Below are 9,274 nucleotides of genomic sequence, written 5' to 3'. Positions count from 1 at the left end.
TTCCACTGTTTTTGTGCCTCTGTTCCTGTTTGGGTTTTGGAGGAAGAATACAAAATTCTCTTGTATTCTCACTGTTCCATTTATCAGGTGATGTGGAAGGTTGCTAATTTCGAGTGATTTCTAGAATGAGAGTGGACTCTGCAGCAGGTCCAGGCTACAGTATGAGCAGTCCTGCCGCTTATGTCAAACAATCAGGTAGATTCCATCACAGAGAAAGATGCTGTGGGGACCCTTGGGCAAAGCCCCAACAGGAGAGTCACAGGGACTCTCTTCTACAACATTAGAAGAGAAATTGCTTGGTTATTGACTGAGTTCACGACTGTGGGTCATCATGTGAACATGTGGCTAGACCTGCTTGTCATGAACTGGGTGCTAGCCGACGCACAAAATCATTAGGTTGGCCAGGCCAAGCAGCGAGTCCATCATTAATTAGATGTTGTATATCCCAGATCAAGCTTAGGCAGATCCAAATAGTATAAGTAATCTCTATCAACAGGTGGCTCAAATACCAATGTCGCCTAACACTGTTGCACTGATACCTATCGCTGATCTCACACCCATGCATCAGGTGGGGTACCCAGCAAACGGCTAATAGAGGGAGAAAGCCCAAGCTTGGTTCAAGGACGTGTTGTTTTGGTGTGAAAGAAACAAACTGAAAATGAACTGCTCTTGCATTGCACGCCCAGCTGTGGGGGGAAATCTTCCCAGTGGAGAAAAGTTTGAGCAGTGCACCTAGGCAGAGGTGAAAGCAGGACCTGCTTCACAGGCCTGAGAGCTGTTTAGTCACACAGGGCAACCTGCTCTAAAGGGTCCCACACTTGTTTAATGCCCTGCTGTCGCCACCTTGAAATTCATAATCATTCTGAACAAGGTGCTCTACCTTTTTATTTTGCACTGAATCCCATAAAATATGTCCTGGGTAAAAGGTTCCAAGACCAGTGTAGAATAGCAGAATAGGGGACCCACAGTAGATAAGACTACCTTGACTGGTATGTGCCATGATACCCAAGTGTGTGTGTGTGTGTGTGTGTGTGTGTGTGTGTGCGTGTGTGTGCGCGCGCGCGCATACAGCTGTATGGTACTTATTAGGTCCTCAAATATGATGACTGTTGTTACTCTATGTTATTGATGATGACTATGAAGATGATAAGAGTTATTGGACTCCTCCAGCATCGTTTTTCAAACTTTGTTTAACCCTGGTTAATTCACTGTCCACAAGCCATCCTTCTGCTTTGTTGCACTGAAAGGAAAACAATGAAAAAATGCAAAGCATTTTTTATTCAAGCAGTGCCTTTGATAACCCTCAGGAATTTAACAAAAATGCATACCTAGCCTTTCAAACACCCACTAAGATTTTTGGACACCCTCATTCAACCCCCATCTAACCAGTTGCATCAGCGATCCCTAAAATCCCACCCCACACCCCTCCCAGCTGCCACAGATTCTCTCAGAATTCACATGGACCGGCACTCACACTCACCCAGGTCATCTGGGTGAGTGTGGGTGATGTCTGTACAATTCCCCACCAGTTCAATGTGAAAACTCCTGCCAGGGACAGCTGATGTGCAAGCTGCAAACCCTATCATTTTCACTTGAAAATTTTTATCACAAATTAGAAATTATGCATGTGTGTGATTTCTAGTGCCTATGAAGGATGAGAAGGCTTGGCATCTTGAAAGGGCATTAGATACATTCCTACAGTTTTCTAGATTTCCAGGGAGAGCCAGAGATTGTGATTATGTGGAAGGTTAGCAAGGAAACAGAGGTGATTCTCTGCCGTTGTGGAGTCTGGAGGTTGGGGATCTGAAAACTCTGAAAGCTCTGAAAACGCCTTAAGGTGAGCCCCTGGGGATACAAGGGCCCTGGTTTAAGGAGGGCTGCCTATGTCAAGGGGAAACCCAGCAATTCCACCGCCTCTCATGATACAACAAATCTGGGGTTTTAGATTTTAAAAAGCCAGGGCCAAGAGAGGATGGGGATGAAGGACGGTGTCACCCGCTCCTTTCACATTTTCTGCAAGAAAGAAATCCTTGTGGAGACTCCTGGCTCAGTAAATGAGTCACTGGCTTTATAAGCCAAGAGAGATTGGAAAGCAGATTCCAGGAAACAAGCAAGGAGGAAGCTTGGGGAAGGTTTTCAGCTTTAGTGTGAAACTGTCAAGTCTCTATGCTCCTGTGGGAACTCAAGGAGAAAAACAACAGTGAGAAAGACTAGAGCAATAGCAAGGGACCAGACAGGGCTCATGTGAGAGCCTGGGCATTTGGGCAATTTGGAATGACTGATGGAACCAACTCTGCAAATTATCCAGGCAGTTTCAGAGAGGGAGAAAATACCCCAGTGTTCCAAGGCCTACAGTCATTCCTAATGCAATAGTTGATATTTATGAGCATCCATCAAGTTCCTGTGCTGGGCACTGGGCGTAGAGTAGTCAATGAGGCACCGTGGTCCCTGGTCCTACAGAACTCACAGCCGTTGAGTAAGTCATCATACTTGTGCCAAGTGACAAGGAGGAATGTTCAGGGGTATGAGCCACTGTGGGAATCCTAGAAGGCTTCTTGACACCTAGGGTAGGATTGTCTAGACACAACGATGGTCAGGCTAAATTTCAGGCAGAGGCCTGGATCAGAGAGAGCAGGGGTCCTTGGAAGAAATGAATGGTGAGCAGTTTGGGGGACAAAAGCACAAGAAAAGACTGGATGAATCCTTTCACTTCTCTCATTTTGGGTTATTTGTTTGCTTAGCAAATTTAGGGAGGTGCATCTCCTAAGTGCCAGGCAGTCTATTTTGCACTTTCTGTTTATTTACAGAGCAATTCAATTCACCAGTGTTTACTGAGCTCCTTGAGCAAGTGAGCTGGGCCCAGCCACAGAGCAGGCAGAGGGCACAGCAAGAGCGAAGGCCCAGAGGTGGGACCCCACAAATAAGTCTCAGGGAAGAGCCAGGAGTCCCTTTGGGGCCGGAGTGGGATGGGGGAGCTGAGGCCTGAGGGAACACCAAGCTGATGTTCAGACCCCAGCCTGGTGGGGAGCAGGTTGAGTCCTGGAGAGACCCTTGCCCTGACAGGCCGAGGCCAGGTGGGGGAGGTCTCTCCTCAGCACATTCTCTTCTGTGTGACGCTGGAGATAATTAACGCAGGGGCCCTAACAGCTGCCACCACCCCCTTCAGGAATCCAAGTCCTCCCTGCATGACTTCTAGGCCACACTCCCGCTGCACAGCTCTGTGGGAGAAAGGAGTCTCATTAAACACTTTCATCAGATGTGCTGGCCTGGAGTCACCAGTCTGCTTTCTGAGCTCCCAAGAGCCCAGGCTGATGGCTGCCTTCCCCCCAGGCCAGAGGCCTGCCAACTCTCTGCTGGTCAAAGTCCTTCGGGCCCTCAAGGAGCCTTACTCAACTCACAATGGCATCTGGGGGAGCAGGGGAGCCCTGGGAGGGAAGGTAAGAATCTTGGTTCCCATCCCAGCCTGGCCACTGGTTCACTGGCCTCAGGCATGGCCTTGCTGTCTCTGCAACTTGATGACTTTTGAGATCTAGGACCTCTGAATCTGAGAACCAGGCACAGAGTCAGGTGACTCGACCTAGAGCTAGTCTTGGTGTGGGATCCCTGGAGAGGAGCAGGTGGCCCTTTAGGGAGGGGAGGCAGACAAGGGCTGTGATGTGCGAAGCACAGGGCATTGTGAGAGTGAAGAGGTTACTGACCTGGCCTGGGGTCCAGGGAGGTATCCCAGAGGAAGTGGTGTCTGAGCTGAGACCTAAAGGGTGGGCAGGAGTTACCAGGTGAAGGGAACAGAAAAAAGATGCACAGAACAGCCTGTGCAAAGATATGGAGGCGTGGGAAAGCAGGATGTATTCACGGAACAAAGAAGTTCAGTCTGGCTGAGCTAGGACCTTCAGAGATGAAGGGCCAGCGGGGAAGTGAGAAGGGACAGGGTTTAATATGCAGAAGCCATCAAGCGGCTCTGTAGAGAATGGACCAGGCCGGGTGAAACCAAGAACACTAAGAGGCCAGAAAGGAGGTGCAGATGGTGCCCTGGCCAAGGGGCAGAGAAGATGGGGCAACTTGATGGCCAAAGTGTTAGGGGAAAGGCCACCCAGACTAACCTGAGAACCTGGGAGGGAGAGCAGTTCTGAGGAGAAGAGATGGGGTCGACTTTATACAGTGAGTTTGGGATGCCCAAGGGTCATCTTAAGTGGGGAAATGGCACAAGAGATGGGGAGCGAAGTCTCAAGGCATCACTGTGGGAACAGAAACAAGGCCCTGGAAGCTGTCAGGATGGCCTGGAGAAAAGAATCAAGGATGAGGGAAGGGGACCCAGCACCCTGAGGAGCCCACAGAGGGGCGTGAAGAGATATAGCCAGAGAAGCAGCTAGAAATCCAAGAGGAGCAGTCACAGAAGCCAGAGGGTGTTTCAGAAGAGGGGGAAGATCATACGTGTTCAACACACGTGGATCAGGTCAAAGGCGGAGAGGATTGAAAAGTGGACGGTCAGGGAACTTTTACAAAAAAGCTCAAGTCTGGAGGAGGTTTTAATGGTGGTGGTGGCCTTCCCTGTGACCATGATATGCAACCAGGTCTGAGTGTGAGCAGGACCGCTGCATAGGGCTGAAGAGGTTGTGCACTGCACAGTCCAGTGACTATCCATTCACGAAAATGTGGCTTGGGGTAAGTAGGCACCTCCTGGAGTTTGGAGGTATTCTGTGAAGCCTGCTACCGCAGTGTGGAGACCTCCCACGTGGTGGCGCCAAAGACCAAGACTATGTCTTGGGCTTGGCTGGGGCAGGGGTCAGTTTGAAGATCGTTAGCCTCCAGGTCATTATCCCATGTGTGGAGGGTATTGCCAGATGCCTAGTGACTAGGCCTTTCCCCACCTCGACACCCTCCACATCTCTGTCAGAACAGTTAGTGTAGCGGTAGGAACTCAGAAGTAAACTACACACCACACACTGTAGCCTTTGCTAGGGGGCCTGGTGAAAGAGTCCCAGGCAAGCAACTCATCCCAGGATCTGGGAGAGGCACAGATGTCCCTCCCACTTATTCCTTAGGAGAAGGGAGTCTCAGGAAGGAAGAACGCCTGGCCCAGCCGGAGAGACACCGTCACCCCACCCCAGCAAGGCCCTGCTCACAGGTGCCCCTGGAGGCCAAAGCTGGATCACCCAGGACAATGGCAGAGATAGCCCCACCTGGGGGAGAGTCCCCAGGGAAGTCACCTGTCGAGCCTGGCGACTCGGGACTAGAAGCTTAAACCCATCTGGTGCAGGGGCGGGCCTGGTAATGCCTGAATACATAATGGCCATGTATGATACGTTTATTAAAAACCATTCTTTGTATAAGTAAATACAAAGAAGAAAAGAAAGCCACGTGAAATTATGCCCAGAGATGATGGCCACTGCTGGGACAGGCCTCCTGACAGCTCTCCAGGGCAATGGATACATGTTTGACTGGAGGAGACTCCTGCTACAGTAGAACGGGTGTCTGTTCTTGTGCTTTCCCCCAGTCCTCTGTGTCTATTGTGTTGAGCACCTTTCCCTATTCAGAGATATAAAACCCTCACTCCCTACTCTGCCTGACCTGACTCTGCCACCTCTCAGACCTTACCTTCTTTCCCTCTATCCTAGCCCACATGACTCAAATACAGCGAGGTCATTCCCACCTCCAAGCTATTGCCCCAGCTGTTCCCCCTGCCTGGAATACAGTGGTCCCTCGGTACCCTCTAGGGATTGGTTCCAGGACCCCCTCACGGATACCAAAATCTGTAGACGCTCAAGTCCCTGTATCAAATAACGTAGTACAGTCACAGCCCCCGCAGATACAGAGGGTCGACTGTGCTCTTTCTCTGTATCATTTCGTGACTGCTTCCTTCTTGCCATTCAGGTCTTGGCTCCAAAGTTACTGTCTCAAAGAGACCTACGCTGACCACCCTGACTAAAGTAGCACCTTAGCCCCATTGCTGCAAATCGCATCACCCTGGTTTGTTTTCTCCACAGCTTTTCCTTCTCTCTGAAGTCATCTTACGGATATGTGAGCTTGATTATTGTCTGTTTCCTTGGGCTGGAGTGTGAACTCCTTGAGAGCAGAGACCTTGCCTATCTGGTCTGCCTTGGTGTCCCCAGCATCCAGAATGATGCCAGGCACATAGTAGATGCTCAATCCATGCCCCACATCCATTTTCAGTGGCCAGGGGTTATCTCAGGGCACACACGAACCTCCTTCACCCTCTGTCTCACACTGATGGTCACCAGGACTATGCCATCCCTTTATCTCTGATTGAACAAGCCAGCAATCAGTGTCCTTAGACACATCTTTTCTTGCCTGGATACCTCTTCCTTTGGGATAAATTTCTTTCTTTTTTAAAAAAATATTTATTTATTTATTTGGCTGCATGGGGTCTTAGTTGTGGCACACGGGCTCCTCAGCTGTGGCATGCATGTGGGATCTAGTTCCCCGACCAGGGACCGAACCCAGGCCCCCTGCATTGGGAGCACAGAGTTGATCCACTGTGCCACCAGGAAAGTCCCTGGGATAAATTTATTTTTCTTCTTTTTATTTATTTATTTATCTTTTTAATATAAATTTATTTATTTGTTTTTATTTTGGGCTGTGTTGGGTCTTCGTTGACCTGCGCGGGCTTTCTCTAGTTGTGGCAAGCGGGGGCTACTCTTCATTGCAGTGCGCGGACTTCTCATTGTTGTGGCTTCTCTTGTTGCAGTGCACAGGCTCTAATTGTGTGGGCTTCAGTAGTTGTGGCATGTGGGCTCAGTAGTTGTGGCTCGTGGGCTCTAGAGCACAGGCTCAGTAGTTGTGGCGCATGGGCTTAGTTGCTCCACGGCATGTGGGATCTTCCCGGACCAGGGCTCAAACCCGTGTCCCCTGCACTGGCAGGCAGATTCCTAACCACTGCACTACCAGGGAAGCCCTAAATTTCTTGAAGTTGAGCTTCAGGGTGAAAAGGAGGGTTTGCACTTGACATCCTGATATGTACTGAAAAAACTACTCTTAAATACTCAAACCAGTTCCCATTCTCTACAGAGCATCCACTAACACATCATGTCCATCACTGCCAATCTCAGAGGGCAAAAAAAAGTCTCTTGTTTACATTTGCATTGTGTTGATTATTAATGAGACAGAGTACCTCTTAAAAGTGCAATTTTAGTGAGTGAATGGATGAGTGCAGCTAAAGCATCAGAAAAGAGAAGTGGCTACAGGAACCGCAAAGTGAGAGTGCTAAAGCCAAGACTTAAACGTGGGCAGCATCCCTGGCCCTTGCCCTCTGACACACACATTGGGCAGTAGGGGCCAGGCTGGGACTGGAGGTGGGCGGAGGTGGTGGCAGGTCCAGGCACACCCACAGACCCACACTTAGCCCCCTTCAAGCCTGCATCTGCCCCCACCACCCACTGAAGTGCCCTAGCGGAGCATAGTGCCCTGGTCCCTCTCACATTTGATCTCTTGGTGAGCCAGTTGACCATCATCGCCTCCAAAAGCTGTCTCTAGCCTAGATACCTCTTTCTTCTACCCACATGTCCACCTGCCTTCCGGACACCTCCTCCTGGATGGATAGTCCCCAGACCCCTCAGATGCCACCTGCCGAAAGTGACCATATCACCTTCCCCTAACCTGATCCTCCAGGCCTCTCCACATCACTGAAAAACACCCATCACCCAGGCCCAAAACTCTGGCATGATCTGGGATGCTTGCCTCTCTAGACCTCATATCCCATCGGTCACCCAGCCGTCCATTTTGCCTCCTGAACATCTCTTGAATGTCTCCATCTCTACTGCCTCAACTCTGGCGCAGGCCACCATGACCTTGGCAGGGAAACGATAGCTGTCTCTACCTGCCCCCCTCCAAGCACTGCCTGAATGACCTTTGCAAAGCACAGATAAGGCCACAGAATTCCCCAGCTTAAAGCCCAGGCTCCCCATCACCCTCCATGCTCCTTAGCCAGTCCCCAAAGCCCCTCATGGCTGACCTCATCCCCAACACATACACAATTCTCCCACCACATTAAGCTTCTGCTCCTCGCCAGCAAAGGAGGCTGCTCCTCCCTCCTGTACCTTGAACTCTGCTGTGCTCTCTGCCCCAGATGCTCCTCTAAAGACCCACCCCCTGCCTGCCTAGGGAGTCTCAACAACTTGCCCCATTCCTACAAAGCCCTTCCTAACCAGCACACACCTTCTCTCACACACATAAATGTGCACACAGACACAATCATAGTCACACATTCACACTGGTGACATAAGTGTAGAGACTCAGGGATGACCTGCCCTAATTGACAGTGAGTCCCCAAGCGCAGGGACTGGGTAGCCTCACCTCTGTCCACCCTTCTGGAACCCCCAGGGCTGAGCACACACCAGGCTCCACGAAAGCTTGCTGAATATCTGGCAAATGAATGAATGAATGTGTACATCCTATCTGAGGCATGTGAGCACAGGCGCAGTAAGGGGCAGACTTTATTCTGTCCCGTCACAGGAAGCTGGGGGGTGACGTTGCACACCAGAGAGCTGTAGCCATGGGGGCTGTGGGGTGGGGCGAGGGAAGCTTCTGTTTTTCTGCGTTTTGGGACTCGAACTGCGTTACTTTCAAAAGTGGAACTAGCTGCACCATATGTGAGGAACTGGAGTACACTGTGGTTCTCACCACCCTCTGCCATCTATTAGAGGGATTTTTTTCCCCCAGGCCAGAGCCCATCCCTTCAGGAATGTGAACTGCTCGAAGGTAGAAATGGTGATGATTCGGTGCTCTGCCCTAGCTCCCAGCCAGCACCAGCAGAGCGAATACTCAGGGAATGATGCCTGACTCAGACAGAGCCAAACTAATTAGGAATCGGTGAGCTGAATTGGAGCTCAAATGCTGCCCCTTCCTCTGACCATGGAAAGGCCCTGCCTTCCCTGAGCCTCAGGTGGTGCCTCTGTGAAATGGGTGTCAGCTGTGTCCTTCCTCCCCTGGCTCACTGGTTACTGTGGAGAGGCCTGGCAGGCCTCTAGCACCCCATGATCCTTGGAGGCTGTCACTCCCTCAAGACCCCTGAACAGGGGGAGAGGGCCAAGTGAAGCCTCAGGTGTCCCGTCTGCTCACTGCAGCCCCATCCATGCCTGGCCCTGATGGAAAAAGGTTGGGGAGCCAGGAGTGGTCACAGACAAGGATAATAGGCAGTGATGGGTACTCAGAAGGGGTGAGTGGGAAGCCAGAGGACACAGGTTTCTTGGAGGAGGTGACATTTGAGCTGTTTTCCAAGTGGATAAGGGAGAGGAGCATCCCAGGCAGAAAGGAGGCT

This window comes from Lipotes vexillifer, unplaced genomic scaffold (genome assembly GCF_000442215.2).
Source record: "Lipotes vexillifer unplaced genomic scaffold, Lipotes_vexillifer_v1.1 scaffold504, whole genome shotgun sequence".
Taxonomy (NCBI): Eukaryota; Metazoa; Chordata; class Mammalia; order Artiodactyla; family Lipotidae; genus Lipotes; species Lipotes vexillifer.
This window is presented reverse-complemented; position numbering follows the sequence as displayed.